Genomic DNA, 15,641 nt, shown 5'->3' on the forward strand with positions numbered 1-15,641 from the left:
TGGTGCTGCGTGGTTGTGTTACTTGGTATCCCGCCCCACCTTCACTCCAAGACCACTCTTCCATCTCCCAATTCCCACGCGCTGACTTGACCTGTAACATTCTACTTTGCACCTTGGTCCAGGTGCAAAACCATCGACCCAGAGAATCGCGGGTAGACTCTTCTTCGGCAGTAGAGGGCACCGTGCTAAACAGGATGAAGAGCAAGTCTCAGAGCACCCGGCCACCGGAGAATGTATTTTCATGATCTAAACAAAATTTGATTCAGGGGTGAAAAAAAACAAAAAAACAAAAAAACAAGAAGGGAGAATCCCAGTTGCTTCAGGTCGGTTTCGATCCGAGGACCTTTCACGTGGAAGCCAAACGTGTTAACCACTAAACTACAGAAACAACACACTAGTGGGTTTGTCTGGTGGTTACATCCATGTATAAGTGAGAAAGCTTCCTACAACCGTAGGTTTAAGATTTCATTATGGGCCAGTCAAAAAATGTTCACCATTAATAGGCAATAGGATTCTCTCACTCTTCTATGTTTATAAATAACAATCAACCAAAGGTTCTATCCAACTCCGAAGGAGCAAGCAAAGCTAAGGACACATTCTGCAAAGAGAATTTCCAGACTCCGCACACTGTCTACATAGCTAACTTCCGTACGTTCAACGCACCTAAATGCTCATTCCTGGTGACAGAAAAATGACTCTTAAAGAATCTGAAGTGCACACTATGAGCCCAGGAGAGAGTCAGGGGCCCTCTGCATTGCTTGCAACTATAAGCATTATTTCCTCTGCAGGCAATCAACTCGACAAACTCACTTGTGCCAGTTTTCTGGAAAATTCAGAGACACAAACAAAACCAAGAATGCCACTGTCTACAACAAAATTAAGATACAGAAAGGCATGATCTTTTCCCTCAAAGAAACATGTGTCTTCTTATGAGGCCTTTGTAAAATCATGATAGTGTCATATTTCTGTTTTATTAATCAAAGCAAAGGACTCAAGAACACAGAAAATAATCTGTACCAACCTTAATCAAGTGTCCACCCCACCCCAGCTTATTATCATCTGATCATAATTCTTATATAAATAATTAGCCTGTCTTCGTCAAACCTAACATGGTTTGCCTGTTTCTTTGGGACTGCCAATCCTAAAAGTCTGTCTGTCTTTCTTTCTTTCTGTCTGTCTCTTTTTCTTTCTGTCTGTCTGTCTGTCTGTCTTTCTTTCTTTCTTATTTTGGTAATGGTATTACACTTGTGCACCCTATTCAAGACCATATAAATCTTGGTGGGATTTTCTGTTGTTGTCTTTAGGGTTTTTGTTTGATTGGTCGGTTTTTGGTTTTTCAAGACATTTCTCTGTATAATCCTGACTGCCCCAGACCTCACACTGTAGACCAGGCGAGCCTTGAAATCATATATCTGCCTGCCTATGCCTCCCAAGTGCTGGGATCAAAGACATGCACCACCAATACCCAATTTAAATCTTGTTTTAATACAACTAATAAAATGTCTCTTGTCCATCTGTTGTCTCTTTTACAAGCCTGAGCCATGATTTTTCTAGTGGCGAGCAAGCAAAGACATACCCCACAAGGCATGGATGTAGTAGAACAGACAGGTAAAATGGGGAACTTTAGTAGGTAAGAGATGCTTGTCTGAGTTGGAGCACCGATGAAATTTAGGAAGTTTTATCTGTAATAAAATAAGATTGGAAGGTGGGAACTATGATCTTCCTGAACCACATCTTCTGAAATGATTCTCTGGTTCCAGCTTTTGACTCCTCTTGATAGCTGGTAGCAGCTGGAGCTGTCCTTTGAGACTCTCTGGATGTCCTCAGGATGTCCCTGACCCTTGAAGGTAAAGTCAAAGTGTGACCTTGAGGAGGTGTGATACATACCAGAAGAATTGTGTCATTGTAGTCATCATACATACATACATACACGCATACATATATACACATACGTGTATACATACATACACATACATATATACACATACATGTATACATACTATATAAACACATATGCACACATACATATACATACATACACATATACACATACATACACACATATACATACACATACATATACATACACATACACACATATACACACATACATACACACACATACATACATACACACATATAGATACATACATACATACATACATACATACACACTACAGCTCAAGGGCAATGGTTGTAAGTATTCCTAGTTGATTAATACATGAGCTACAGTTAGAATGACTCAACATAATGAAATGAAGTATCTCTGTAGAGCAAAATACTTACAGGCTGAGGAGGTTTAAAGACTAACATGAGATTTATATCAGATCTAGGACCTTCTTGAAAATGGTGAGCTTCACCAGAGGACCTTTCATTGATGTTGTGAGGAAAAACTCATACATACAGCTCTGGTACATTCTTGGTACATCACAGTGAACCCTGCAAGCACTGAGACAAGTGCAACTCAGAGTAATAGGACCAATGTGGGCACTAAATTACCAAAGACATGCAGGGTCTTCTTATGGGGCTGATTGTGTCTTCGTGGAGATTCATTCCTTTGAAGCCCACATTCATTCCAGTTCGATGGCATTGAGAGATGGACGTTTTAGATGGTAATTAAAGTCAAATAGGATCTCAAAATGAGGCTGTAATCCAGTGCAGCATGTGTTCTTAGGAGACCAAGTAAAAGACATCATAGACTGCCCTCCGTGTATACACAGAGGAAAGCTCTCACAAGAGCATAGGAAGAAATGCCTTTTTGGACTTCTAGCCTCAGAATTCTGGGAAATCCATGTTGCTATACAAGCCTTCCGGTTTTGGCATCCTGATAGAAATCCTGAGCTGATTACACTGTAACAGCTGAGCAACGCCTCCCAGCAAGAACTCACCCCCAAGAACCCAGAGATTAATAAAGGAGAAACTCTTCAATAATGATACCATGCAACAGATCCTAATTAATGCTCAAAAGGGCACTGGCCTCAAGTAGAAAGTTGTCTTAGACTACACAGGGTGCATTTTACCATTTTAATACCACAAAATTTTCAAACCCATTGAAGGAATCATCTTGTCTCAGTTGTTCCTTAATCATGTATTGTTGAGACTTTTTTTTCCCCAGACAGTTTCTCTGCATATACCACTGGCTGTCCTAGAACTCTCTATGTAGACCAGGCTGCCCTCAAACTCAGAGATTTGCTTACTGTGGCCTCCCAAGTACTGAGATTAAAGGTATGTGCCATCGTGCCCAGCTCTCTTATATTTATAAAAATACAGGGGCTGGGGATTTAGCTCAGTGATAGAGTGCTTGCCTAGGAAGCGCAAGGCCCTGGGTTCGGTCCCCAGCTCCCGGAAAAAAAAAAAAAAAACCAAAAAAGAAAAAAATATATATATATATATACATATATATATATATAAGTCTGATCTCCCATGTAAATACATGTATATACTCCTGTGGTAGTACTCGAAACACTTCGATCTCAACGTTGATTTCATATTAAAGATATCTATCTTGTGTGGACACACACACACACATCTCATAGTATCATTTTTCTCTTTTCTTTCTTTGAGACAGGGTCTCATGTAACCCATATTGGCCTCCAACTTACTATGTAATGGAGGATTGCCTAAAATTTAAGCTTTTCCTGCCTCCACCTCTCAAGTGCTAGAATTTCAGGTGTGTAACCACAGACAACTCTTAAATATGCATATTTAGATCTGCGTGTGTGTGTGTGTGTGTGTGTGTGTGTGTGTGTGTGTGTGTGTGTGTTGCCAAAAATCTACCAGGTTAAATTATTTTAAATTGTTTAACACTAACAAGAGAATTATTTTTAAAAACACATATTGCTGATGTTTTCCTCAACACTGCATATTCAGAAGAGAATGATCTTGACCCCAGCAAAACCACTCATGTGTGCAAACATATCTTGCACATTTGTAGAAATATTGCCTCAGAAGGCACATAAATTTTGAGTATAGATAGAACTTACCAAATTGTCTCCCTCGAGAGCAGTGCTTCTCGAGTTGTGTGGGGAAAGCAATCTTATTTAAGATTATAGTTGTACACACAACTAGCTCAAACGCGATTCCCTGCCACATCTATGAAGAAAAACTCGGTAAGCCGTGAAAACCGGAAGTGGGGAAAAGAAGACTAAAACCAGAGATTCTGGTATGCTGGAATATTGTTCTCCCTTTAAAAAGCCTACAGGGATAGGGTTGAGTAAGACTTGAGGAAGAGATCTGATTAGTGATTGCTTTCTGTGTATTGCTGAAAGGAAATTTCCTAATAGTTGGGAGTGTCTGGCATTGATGCGATTATAGCATTCAGTGCCTTCAGAGTATGTAATTTGCTTTCAGAGAATTTTTTAAATTATTTTTTTAATATACAAATGACATAACATACATGCAGCTCGAGTGAGCTGTGATGGCCGAGTGGTTAAGGCGTTGGACTCGAAATCCAATGGGTTCTTCCCGCGCAGGTTCAAATCCTGCTCACAGCGTATGAGAGGTTAAGATGGTTTTTCGACACACTAGTTTGTGGAAGCCTGATCAGTTTGTTAATTCACAAACTTAAGCAGAGGAAAAGTAAGTTTTATTCTGCGCTTGCTTTTTTTTTTTTCTTTTCTTTTTCCGGAGCTAGGCAAGCGCTCTACCGCTGAGCTAAATCCCCAAACCTTTTTTTTTTTTTTAACTTTCCGTACTTACATTAGAAATGCAACCGGATACTTTTAATCCCAGAATTTGGAAGGCAGAAGCAAGAGGCCTGCCTAGTCTATGAAACGAGTTCCCAGACAGCCAGAACGACACAGAGAAACGCTTTCTCGAAAAACAAAATAAAACAAAAACGAAAGAAAAAAAAAAAAGGAGGGGAGAGGAGGGGAGAGAAGGGGAGAGAGAAGGGCGAATTACTTTTAATAGTTACAGTTCTGTGGCGTTTAAAGAGAAGGGGGTGGGGGGGCAGGATACAAAACCAAAGACAAAAAAGCTGTTGGGAACCAAAACCGAGTAGAATTACAGAGCTTGTCTGATTCGCCAGGCAGGTGAAAATGAGTAAAGAGACACCACACAAAGCGGTTTAGACGTTACACAGTAGCCCTGCGCCGCACTCAGCATACAGGCTGACCCCGCAGCCGCACCAGGAAACGTTTGTCTCTTCTTACAAGTACATTTTTAAATGGTTTCATTCACATTGAACACTTAAGTAATATTCAGTCAAACTTTCTTTTAGATTTTAAAGACAACTCTCTAGGTAAATCCGGAATGCAGGGATTTAAAGGCTTGTTCACCGCGTCTGGCTCAGCTTAATTTTCAACTGCACCCTGAACTTCTAAATTGCTGCGTGAATTGAGATTGTAAAACGTAAAATACTTAACTTTGTGATGCACGCCTGTAATTCCAGAACTCCAGGAGACTGAGACAGAAGAATTGCCAGTCAGGGCTACAGAATGATATTGTTTCTAAACATCTAAAAGTAAAAGCAGGAGATGGGGAAAGAAGAAAAAGGAGGAAAGAGTGAGTTTTGTTTTACGTTTTCATTCTGTCAGCGGGTTGGCGGTAGGGGTTTTCAATGTCAGAGGAACTAACCGTATGTATTAACAAAACGGAAACCGCAAAGACGGAAAAACGAGCTTCTGTAATACAAATGGTGTAAATTATGCAAATTAAACATTTGTTACATTTACTGAGACCAGGACTATAATTTAAGGTTGCAGCTATTAATAAGTAGAGTAGACCACCTACTTATCGTGGCGGGCCAGTGGCGCAATGGATAACGCGTCTGACTACGGATCAGAAGATTCTAGGTTCGACTCCTGGCTGGCTCGGCCTTGCGTTTTAATAATACTGTTTAGAAATTTTCTGTTCATGTATTGAGATTGGCAAGAAAAACAGGTTTGTTCTGAAAAAACCTGATCTGGCTCTTACTTCATCTTAACTTACATTACCCAGCAATATACTATTACTAACAAACAGGAAAGGGCTTGAAACAGCATCAAATTCGTGAAACTGGAATGCACTGTATTGAGAAAAAGAAGTCAATACAAAAGGTACATACTGCATGCTGTCGTTGAAATAAATTGTCCAGACCACCAAACCTGGTGTTAGGAAGTATCACCGGTTGCCAGGTGTTGAGGAAAGATAATCTTGAAGTCAGAAAACAACGACGGTGTTGTAATACGGGTACACGAATAACCACTGAATTGAAAAGTGTAAAAGGCTGAACTGTATTTTGAAAATCATAGTAACAGAGGAAAAAACTAAAAATTGATCAATATTTTATTGGCTCATTCCCAACCACTCGTCCCCGCCCTGGGCTATACTTCTGAGCACCTCCGGGGTTGGTGAGAGTAGGAGCAGAGACTGACTCGATAAAGTAGGCTAAGAAATTTTCATACTTGAAAGTGATCCCAGATAAAATTAAGAGTCAGAGAGTATAGGAAAACCGGGAAGTGCAGCTTTGGGGCAGTGTCTGAGGCAAGTGGATCTACCTTCTAAAATTTTCCGGGACGTGAGGCTTGAGGCAAGGAGAAGGGAAGAGGGGTTTGAAAAGGGTGTCTAGGCGAAACCGGGAAGGAACAAAGATTAAATTAAATTAAAATTAAATTGCGATATGCACCCTATTCTTTATATCTTATCCATATCGAATAGTTTGAATTTCAAGCTATGCTGGGATTAAAAAATGACGTTACGCCGCGCCCAGACTGCGACTACTCCATACAGTTGAGAGAGAGACGGCGTGAAAAGAGAAAGGGTTTGGAGCGTCTCGGATTTTCTCGTTTTTCTCATGAAGAACCACCGCTAACCCACAGATTCCACGGCGAGTGTAGTTTGTGCGTAGCGTCGCTGAATGCAGCTATTCTGGCCTCCTCAAGGCACTTTGGCTATTTCGGGGTGGCTCGCTCATCGCCTCCCCTTCCATGTCCGTTTTCTTCAGGCTAAGGTGCCTGTAAATCCTTCAAAATGACCAGGCCAACTGAACTTGAAACTGGGAGAATTTTCCTATGCCTCGTTATCCATTGCACGTATGCAGCACTGTGTTGAAACCTGGAGTTCCCAATTAACTTAAAGAGTGCAGATAATTGAGTGATACATAATTAATTTCTTGAACCATATATGAGCTGATGTATCCTAGTAACCAATATACTCTGAAATCTAAGGAAAGAAAAGGGACCTGAACATATGAACATGCGATTTCACCCACACTCGGAAAATAAAGATGAGCTCCCCAGAACAGAGGACAGGACAGCTTCTAAGGGAGATACAACTCTGTATTTTATAATTATAGTGACTTGCTGACTCTAACAGGCAGGAGCATGACAAACATGGTGCCAGCAGGTTTTGCCCTTTCCCTCTCCCTTCCTAAACTGTTAGATTACATTCCTAAAGCCAGCCCCTAATGTCAATTCCTTTATATGGCTACTGACTCATCCCTGAGACTAAATACCAAGATCCAGCAATCAAAAGTCATTATTTGGCTTGACTCTGGCTGAAAATAGAAAAAGAAGAAAAACCTCTCTTACAGATTAACCTGACTCTCAAGAGAACTTGATGAACTGGGCCCTCTATGAATGACAAGACATGCATGTTTTATAATTAGAAGAAGTGTTTGCAAAATGTGTATCTGATGACTGAGATGCATTGGAGAATATATGAAGAACTGTCAACACTCTGTAATAGGAATACATAATGCTAGGCTGTAACTCCAGCATTTGAGAATCAAGAGAAAAGGATCTGGAATTCACAATCATCCCAGAACTTGTCTCAAAAAATAAAAATAAAAATAAGCAAATATTTTAGCACACACAAAAGTATGAATACAAGTACTAAATAAACACAGGAAAAGATGCTTAAATCTTTAGAAATACAAATTAAAGTCAAAGAAATGCCTGGGTGTTTACAGTAGCTTAAAATAGCAAAGGTCAGTGAAGGGGTAATGTAAATACTCACTCGATGCTGGTGTGTGCCTTTCAGGAACACCTAAGCAGATTCTCCATAAGTCTGCAATGCAAGGTGATAACAGGACATTAAGAATACACCCCGGGCTGGAGAGATGGCTCAGCCATTAAAGGCTAGGCTCACAACCAAAAATATAAGAATACACCCCATTGTGGAGACGGACAGGCACAGATCCTAAAAACAACAGGAGCCAAATAGCATCCAGCTACAGCCACCAGGCCCAAGGACAGTATCGTTATTTACAGAGATGCTCCAATTACATTTTTCTCTTCTCAAACAGTAATCAAACCACGAACATTTGTCCCCCTGCCCTCTCTCTCCCTCCATCTTCCCTCCCCATCTCCCTCTTCCTCTCCCCCTCGCCCCCACATTATCTTTGATCATTGGACTGTCTCCTAATCATTTAAGTACATTGAAAACTCCCTTATTTGTTGATGGATGCTGTCCTAAACTCTCCTGTGAAGAATGATCTGACAGCCTGCTCTGAGGCTCCTGAAGGATCCCAGTAGAGACTTGAGTTTCTTTCCTCATTGTCCCAGAAGAGGGAGGGCAAGTGGGTTTCATTTCCTTTCACCTGTCTCAACACTTAGATGGTTTCCACAGTGTCTTCTCCTGGAGTAAGTTGTCTGCAGAATCCAAGTCTCTCTAGATGTAAATAGACTTCACCTGCCCATTCCCCATCCCAATAGCCTAGGAGTTCCAAAAGTGCCTGCTTGATACTGCTTGTCTGAGAGGCAAGATGAAACATTCAAAAACTCTAAGTTTGCATAAGGAACTCTTGTCCCTCAGGAGTTTTAGCAAGGAGAGTAAAAGTTGAATACACAAACTTGTATCTATTTGATTTTAAGTCCACTAAGCTAGGCAGCAGTAGAAATACTGTATTCTGTTTAAACTGTTCCAGATTGTAAATGTACACTAAGTGGTAATGAAGTTGCATTTATAAAATCCAGAGTTAGGTTTAAGAGCATATACAAAGGAAACAAAGCCTTGTAGCGCTGCTTAAAAAGTAAAAAAGAAAAGCCCTCATATCTGATTAGAACAATTAGAACTCTGTATATTAAGTGAAATCCTGGCCTGTCAAGGCTGGGACCAGAGAACTAGTGTATAAAAAAGGACAACATCAAAAATGAGTCCCACCTACACTGATGTACAGAAGAGGGTTTTAAAATATACTATTCTGTTGTGATTCTTGCACTATACAGTAGAATCATTTGTGGATTTTACTTTTTTAAAGCTTGTCTAAAGAGTTTAAATCACTGACGCGATGGCTTGGTGCTTAAGAGTGCTTGCGGCGCTTGAGTCTCAGCACCCATTTTGGGTGGCTCACGAGCACCTTTAACTCTAGGCACAGAGTGTCCAGTGCTTCCCTCTGGCCTTCCATGGGCACTCCACTCAGACATGCATACATGTATACAAAAATAAAAAACCGTTTTAAAAATAATATGTTTATAATTTAAATGCATATATATAATATATATAAAACCTTATATAGGTTCATATATGTAAGAAGTTTAGAAATAGAAACTTGGATATGTGAATAATAACAGGAACAAAGCAGATATAACAACTCTCTCATCTCTGCTGGTGGGAGCTACACTGATGCAATCATTCATGAAAGCACCCCAAACTTTATAACCAAGTTTGGAATATCAATATCTAATGATTGTGCCCACCTGTAATCCCAGCACCAAATTAGAAGCATCAAGAGTTCAAGGCCAGCCTTGGCTACATGATACCCTGTCTCAAAGGGAAAAAGTTCCTTACATAGTTATCTAGATATTCTTCTAGTTAGGTATGACTCTTACACCCAATATACAAAGAAACAGAGTCATAGGCAGATAGATATTAATGGTAGCATTAATATTGACCTTTATAAATTGAATTCAACCTTGGCGCCATCACTGGATAAGGAAATAGCTAAAGAGTGATAAATACTATGCAGCCATGAAAAGTAGTGGAGCACATGTTACTTAGAAAGTCCAAAAACAACGTCACATAGTAAGAGCCCCCCTTCCTAACGATCTCTGGGCTTCCCATGCTTTTACTCCTACTTTGTCATCCTTCGGTCTTTGCGCGTTGACAATTTTCAACACTTCTAATGTTCCACATACTGCAGTGTGGCACCAAGATTACAGCGAAGGCTCTATTCAATTTGCCATCATTATAGTTAGATTTAGCTCTGCTTTACCGTGTGATTATCCATCACTGGGGAACAAAGATGTGACCAAATGGTCCTGTGATAGACATATATTATCAGAGCACAGATATCTATCTGCTCGTTGATAATTACTCAAACTGAATAAAGTTTTCCTGTCCTGGTGTTAAGACTTCTCAAACACTTCCCAAGACTTCCCAAGCCACTTATCCCTTACATCCGCTTTGCGAACAATACCTTGGCCTTTCGTGTCGATCGCAACCTGAGCAGTTTCTGAAAATGTTGGAATGAAAACTCAGTCTGGTGTTTTATTTACCCTAAGGATGGGAAAGTAAGATAGGCTCACTCAAGCGGAGAAAGGAGCATATAATGCATGAGGAGATTCCATTAGGTAAAATTTGCCAAGAGTTGACCTGAGTTTCTCCGCCTGGAGTCCGTGTAGAAGGAATTGCAGCTGTATAGGAGCTTTACCTGTTTCACAGTTAGTCTTTGGGCTTTAATTTACGCTGTTGAATTTAAGAATCAAATGTAGATAAATAGTAGGGTCTATTTTTAACTAGCACAGAAAAGCAAGACAAGCACTAGGGGTGTTTCCGTAGTGTAGTGGTTATCACATTCGCCTAACACGCGAAAGGTCCCCGGTTCGAAACCGGGCGGGAACACTATGTTTTTTGCAAATTCGAAATCCCTACACAGAAGTTTTATTCTTCAACCAAAGACTGCCAAATAAAATGACAGCTGAAACGCAGCTAAGTGTTAAACTACTCCGCGCAGAGAGCTTACCTCATTCGCAAAGATGAGCAGTCTCCTCTAGTTCTGAGACAGATGCCCGGAGGCGAGAGGCCATTTCGAGTAGACTCTAATGGTCTTCCACTCTTTAAGGAACGCTGGTGGCAAGTGAGCTTTCTGCAGATTTCTTCCAGCCATTTCAGGCTTCTTTCCATTCTCAGGCCTCCATGCCCTCTGTTGTAAGCCTCAAAACAGTCTGGCCTGGAATTCACTCTGTAGTACAGGGGAGCCTTAAATGAACCCCAAGCTTCCTGCCTCAGCTCCCTAAAGTGCTAAGCTTACATGGGAGTAACCACGCCAGATTCCCGAGCAGTTTTGTTGTTTTCTATTTTATTTATTTATTTATTTATTGCTTTGTTTTGCTTTGTTTTTTGTTTCGGTGGCTGTTGTTTGAGAGGGCCCAGCCGCCTACTCTGCCTAAGCACTTAGGATGCATTACCTTGCTTTGGTCTCGGAGGCTGTTCCAGTAGAAACAAAATTAAAACAATCGATGCAAAACTGAGCTTAGTCATTTTACCCTGAACTGAGTTGAGCCCTTAGGCTTCAAATATCGTCCCCTCCCTAATTTTTAAAAGGTTTGTAGTTTTCATACACACTTTCCCTAACTAGTTTATTTTTATTCTGAGATTGAACAATAACTGCTTTTCCTTGAAGGATAACCGCTGACATTTTTTTAAGGGTGAAGAAATGGTTCTTGCCTGCCAGTGTTGTGCACGTGTATTTGTGCATACGTGAGGGGTAGGAAATAGATAATAATGATCACACCAACTGAAGTGGGGGGCTATCAAGAGAGCAACCAGTCAGGGGCAGACAAACCTCTCATCAAAGCTCACAGGAACGGACGTTAAGAACATGAGGTAAGCTTCTCCCATTTGCTCTTTACCATCGCACCAAAGAAAGAAGGCATCCTGGACCCCAGTCCAGTAGCATACACAAAGGAAAAGTAAGCAGGCAGTAGCAGAACATCGTGGCCTTGAGCCGCCGCGGAGAGGGGGTGACTCTGATGACTCCCCCGGGGAATCTTGATAAACTAGCAGTCTACCAAAAATCAAGTCAGTGCACTGGGGAAAGCGAGAAGAGTGCCCAACTGCAAACCAATTACCTACCGACAGCACGACAACCGCTCTGTGCCAGTGCCCAAGCAGCGCGCCCTCCGCCTTCTCCCAGGATTTTGAGGGATCCCGGACTACTGCTCCGGAGCCGGAAGAGTACCAGTCAGGAAGAATCTCCTGGTAAAGTCCCACCGGCGGAGCAGGTCAACAGGAAAAACTGTCACTTGGTTGTCTCATTGGATGTTCATCGCTACAACCTTCAGACTATTTATGTAGAGTCTACCAAGCTGATTTCTGAAAACACCTTGTCTGGTCCAATCCTCTCCCCAACTAGAGAACGTCCAACAGTCTCTGGTCCCGGTCCCGGCTAACCTGTTCGCTAGCCTTTGTGAATCTTAACTGTTTCATTTTGAAGATGCCCTTGTTAAAGTAATAAAAATCTCCAGATGACTGGCCCGGTCTTCGTCTCTCGGTTCATGTCCTATCCTTCCCTGACAACCCCCCCCACCCGCCACACACACACACACACACACACACACACACACACACACACACACACACACACCCCTTTCCCCTGCACACCCCTAACCTCCTCTGGGATTGTTTTTGAAGGCTATATATTGCTCCCGTTTGAAACAAAACGAAACAGATTTTTGTAGACTTAGGGTGTGAAAACAAAGTGTGGACAGACTTTCAGAGTCCTTGGTGTGTTTCGTCTAAGTAGCTTTAAGCTAGTCGTATTTGCAGGAGGCATTGGAGTCTGAAAAAGGGACAACTACTAGTATGGAGAGGGACAGTGCAGGTAGGACTGTGAGGGAGACGTGGTGGTTGAGGTAATGGTTTTGTGAAATTTACAATCTGCTCTACTGAATGTAATCAGAATCTGAGTGAGTTTTTTTTTCTATTTTGATAATGTCGATATTGCAGATAGTAAGTAACGATCAACTCTTCTTTCTGTGTATATGTCTAAGAAATATATCTGGTTTGTATGTAAATACCTCCAGGAATTTACCTACAATTTACCTACCTAATGTTGACTCTGCTTGTAGTCCCTTTCCAGCACCACTTACTTTGCTCTGGTCCTAGAACTGTGTGATCCAGTACTTGTACTGACTCCTGTCAACAGATCGCATGGAAAAGTTTCCTATGTTCAGTCCTCATTTCATCTTCAAAGTCTTTTCCCTGCATTGTTGATTTCTAGTGTATATCTTTCGGTCTTAGTCCTTGATTCCATTCCATGGAAATAAAAGTATGCTGTAAAATTCTCCTGTAAGATTGTCTTGAAAGTTAGGCTTCCTCTTTACTGTAAATATAAAATTATTTTCCTTATAAAAGTAAACTATTGCATCATCTTGAAATTATTGAGCAGATTATAAATTCTGAATAATTTGATACGATCATTGTGCGAATTTTTTTTTGTTTTTTTATAACTTTTCTTTAAAAAAAAAAAACAAAAAAACAAAACACGGCAGTCACTTTATTCTTAGGTTTGTACTTTACAAAACTTCAAGGAAGAAGTCCTTGAGGGAGAGGTGTGGAGATGGTACAAGGGAAAGGGGACAAGGAACAAGCCTGCTCGTCTGCGTCATCAGGCAGATGCTAAGTCCAGGCAAGCACAGTAAGGCCTTGCATACTGGCTGCACAAAGCTGGGCTGAGTGGCCTGAGAGTGTTTCAGCCCTGAGACTGTTGTCATTTGATAGGCAGCCTCTGGCCAAGGCTTCAGAGGAAGTGGACTTCTGCCAGGCCAGGAAGATGGCCAGCAACAGGTAAGGCTACCCATCTAGGAGCTTCAGGATCCTCTTCCGATCCTTCAGGGTCTTCCAGGCCTAGTCCTTTTCCTTCTTTGTGGGGGTGCGCTTCTTCTGCCACGCAGCCATGATCTTGCGGAAGGCATCCATGACCTCATTGTCTGCCATGCGGACCCGCTGCCTCAGCTCCTCCAGGCTCACCTCCTTCTTTGCCAACCTCAGCAGGTCGTGCTTCTTGGTACGGTTGTGTGCACTGAGCGCCTTCAGCTCAGCCTGCCGTTTGCGCAGCTCAGCGAGGACCTCATCCTCTGAGTCCTCAGCAGGCCGGTCCTCGGACTCCAGTAGGCCCTGGGCAATCAGTTCCTCCTTGATGCGGCTCTCCAAGGACTTTGTATGTGGCACAATGAAAGGTTTGTTCTGATTGCGGGGTGAGGGGGGTGTCGCTCCATCAGCCCCTGATTCTTTCCCAGACATGTCAGGAATTGGAGAGTCCTCCATAGAGGAAATAATATTTTCCTCCACGAGGACCTGCAGCAGGCGCTGTGTCAGGGCACCAAAGGGACACCTGTCTTCTGGCTGTTCATGCTGGGCCTCAGACTTCTTCAGCAGGGCATCCACATCTTTTGTGTCCAGTTCTGTCAGCAGTTCTATGAGGCCTTTCTTCTTGTCAGCCACAGCTGCTGCTTGAGTCACATCTTTCTGCTCCTCTAGCAGATCCTCCTGGGACCAGCGTTGGGAGTAATGTTTCCCTAGTGGGGGAATCTTATAATGTTCAGCTTCATCTTTAGGGGGCTTCAGGAGCTCCTCTAGTGTTCGTACCTCCTCACTAGTGATGTTGGCACAATAGGGCTCCACAGAGGCCCAGAACCTGTTGGGAGCATCGTTCTTGGGGATCCGAGGCACATCAATTGGGTCATCAGTAAATTAATATTTCTGGATCTTGGGTTGAACATTTTTGGATTTGGGTCGTCCTGGGCCAGGGCTTGGCCCATGTCCTGTCTTCCCTTACAGTTTCTGCTTCTTGTGCTTCCCATGTTTTGGGGGGACACCAAGCTCATGGTCTCGACCAAGCTTCAAAAATCACCTGTCACCTTTCTTATCCTGCCAGTTAGTAAGGATCTGGGTTTCAGCTTCCAGTACACGCAGTCGCCTGCTTGCAGAGGATAGCAGGGTCTCAAGCTCCAGCTGCAGGGTGTCCAGCTACTCGATGCCAATGCCATCATCCTCAGAGTGGGCCAGCACTGCCGTGTACCTGGGACAGACCTTCAGGTGGTCCACAGACTTGAAGTCATGAAACTGCAATGGGCAGTCCTTCAATTCACTCATGGCCCAGGAGATGGGACCCTCCCTGGAATGTTCTGAGGATTAAGAAGTGAAGCTCGTCAAGTGCCTAGCTCAGTGCCTGGCACAGAAGTGGGCCATTGTGTGAATTTAAATGCAAGACAAAAACATTTATTTTATTAAAAGATTTATTTTTATCTTAATTTATTTTAATTGTGTGTATGTGTATGTATGTGTATGCATGTGCACATGTGAGTTCAGGTGCTTGTGGAGCCCAAAGTCATCAGATCCCCTTGAATCTCCATTTAAACTCCTTTTGTGTGTGTGTGTGTGTGTGTGTGTGTGTGTGTGTGTGTAACTAAGAAAACTCATCCAAAGCTTTGTGTGGTGGTACACACTTTTAATCCCAGAATTCCAGAGGCAAAGGCAGGCTGATATCTGTGAGCTCTAGGCCAGTCTGCTACAAAGGGGGATCAAGGACAGCCAGGGCTGTTTTACAGAGAAACAGAGAAACCCTATCTCATAAAACAAAAACAAAACAAACAAACAAAAAGACTCTATACGCCATAGGAATTCATGTGAGGCCAAGGAAGTCAGATTTACCCAGAACACTGTGAGCTATAGATTTTAAGCAGAGAGACCTGATCCTTTTTGAAACCACTTATTCT

At 42.2% G+C, this 15,641-nt stretch overlaps 1 long non-coding RNA gene, 3 other non-coding genes and 1 pseudogene across 4 annotated transcripts; 3 read left to right on the forward strand and 2 right to left on the reverse strand.

Annotated features, from left to right (window-relative positions):
- Positions 1-1,464: 1,464 nt before the first annotated feature.
- LOC102556078 (uncharacterized) lies at positions 1,465-12,285 on the reverse strand. Its single transcript, XR_361074.5, has 4 exons — positions 11,998-12,285; positions 10,886-11,104; positions 7,939-7,989; positions 1,465-5,458 (listed from the first exon to the last, which is right to left on the reverse strand). It is a non-coding gene; the product is annotated as an uncharacterized LOC102556078 (long non-coding RNA).
- Trnas-cga3 (transfer RNA serine (anticodon CGA) 3) lies at positions 4,412-4,493 on the forward strand. Its single transcript has one exon. It is a non-coding gene; the product is annotated as a tRNA-Ser (tRNA).
- Positions 5,744-5,816, forward strand: Trnar-acg6 (transfer RNA arginine (anticodon ACG) 6). Its single transcript has one exon. It is a non-coding gene; the product is annotated as a tRNA-Arg (tRNA).
- On the forward strand, positions 10,692-10,764 carry Trnav-aac7 (transfer RNA valine (anticodon AAC) 7). The gene has a single exon. It is a non-coding gene; the product is annotated as a tRNA-Val (tRNA).
- On the reverse strand, positions 13,364-15,110 carry Tada3lb (transcriptional adaptor 3 (NGG1 homolog, yeast)-like B; annotated as a pseudogene).

The sequence above is a fragment of the Rattus norvegicus genome, chromosome 17 (genome assembly GCF_036323735.1).
Source record: "Rattus norvegicus strain BN/NHsdMcwi chromosome 17, GRCr8, whole genome shotgun sequence".
Classification (NCBI taxonomy): domain Eukaryota; kingdom Metazoa; phylum Chordata; class Mammalia; order Rodentia; family Muridae; genus Rattus; species Rattus norvegicus.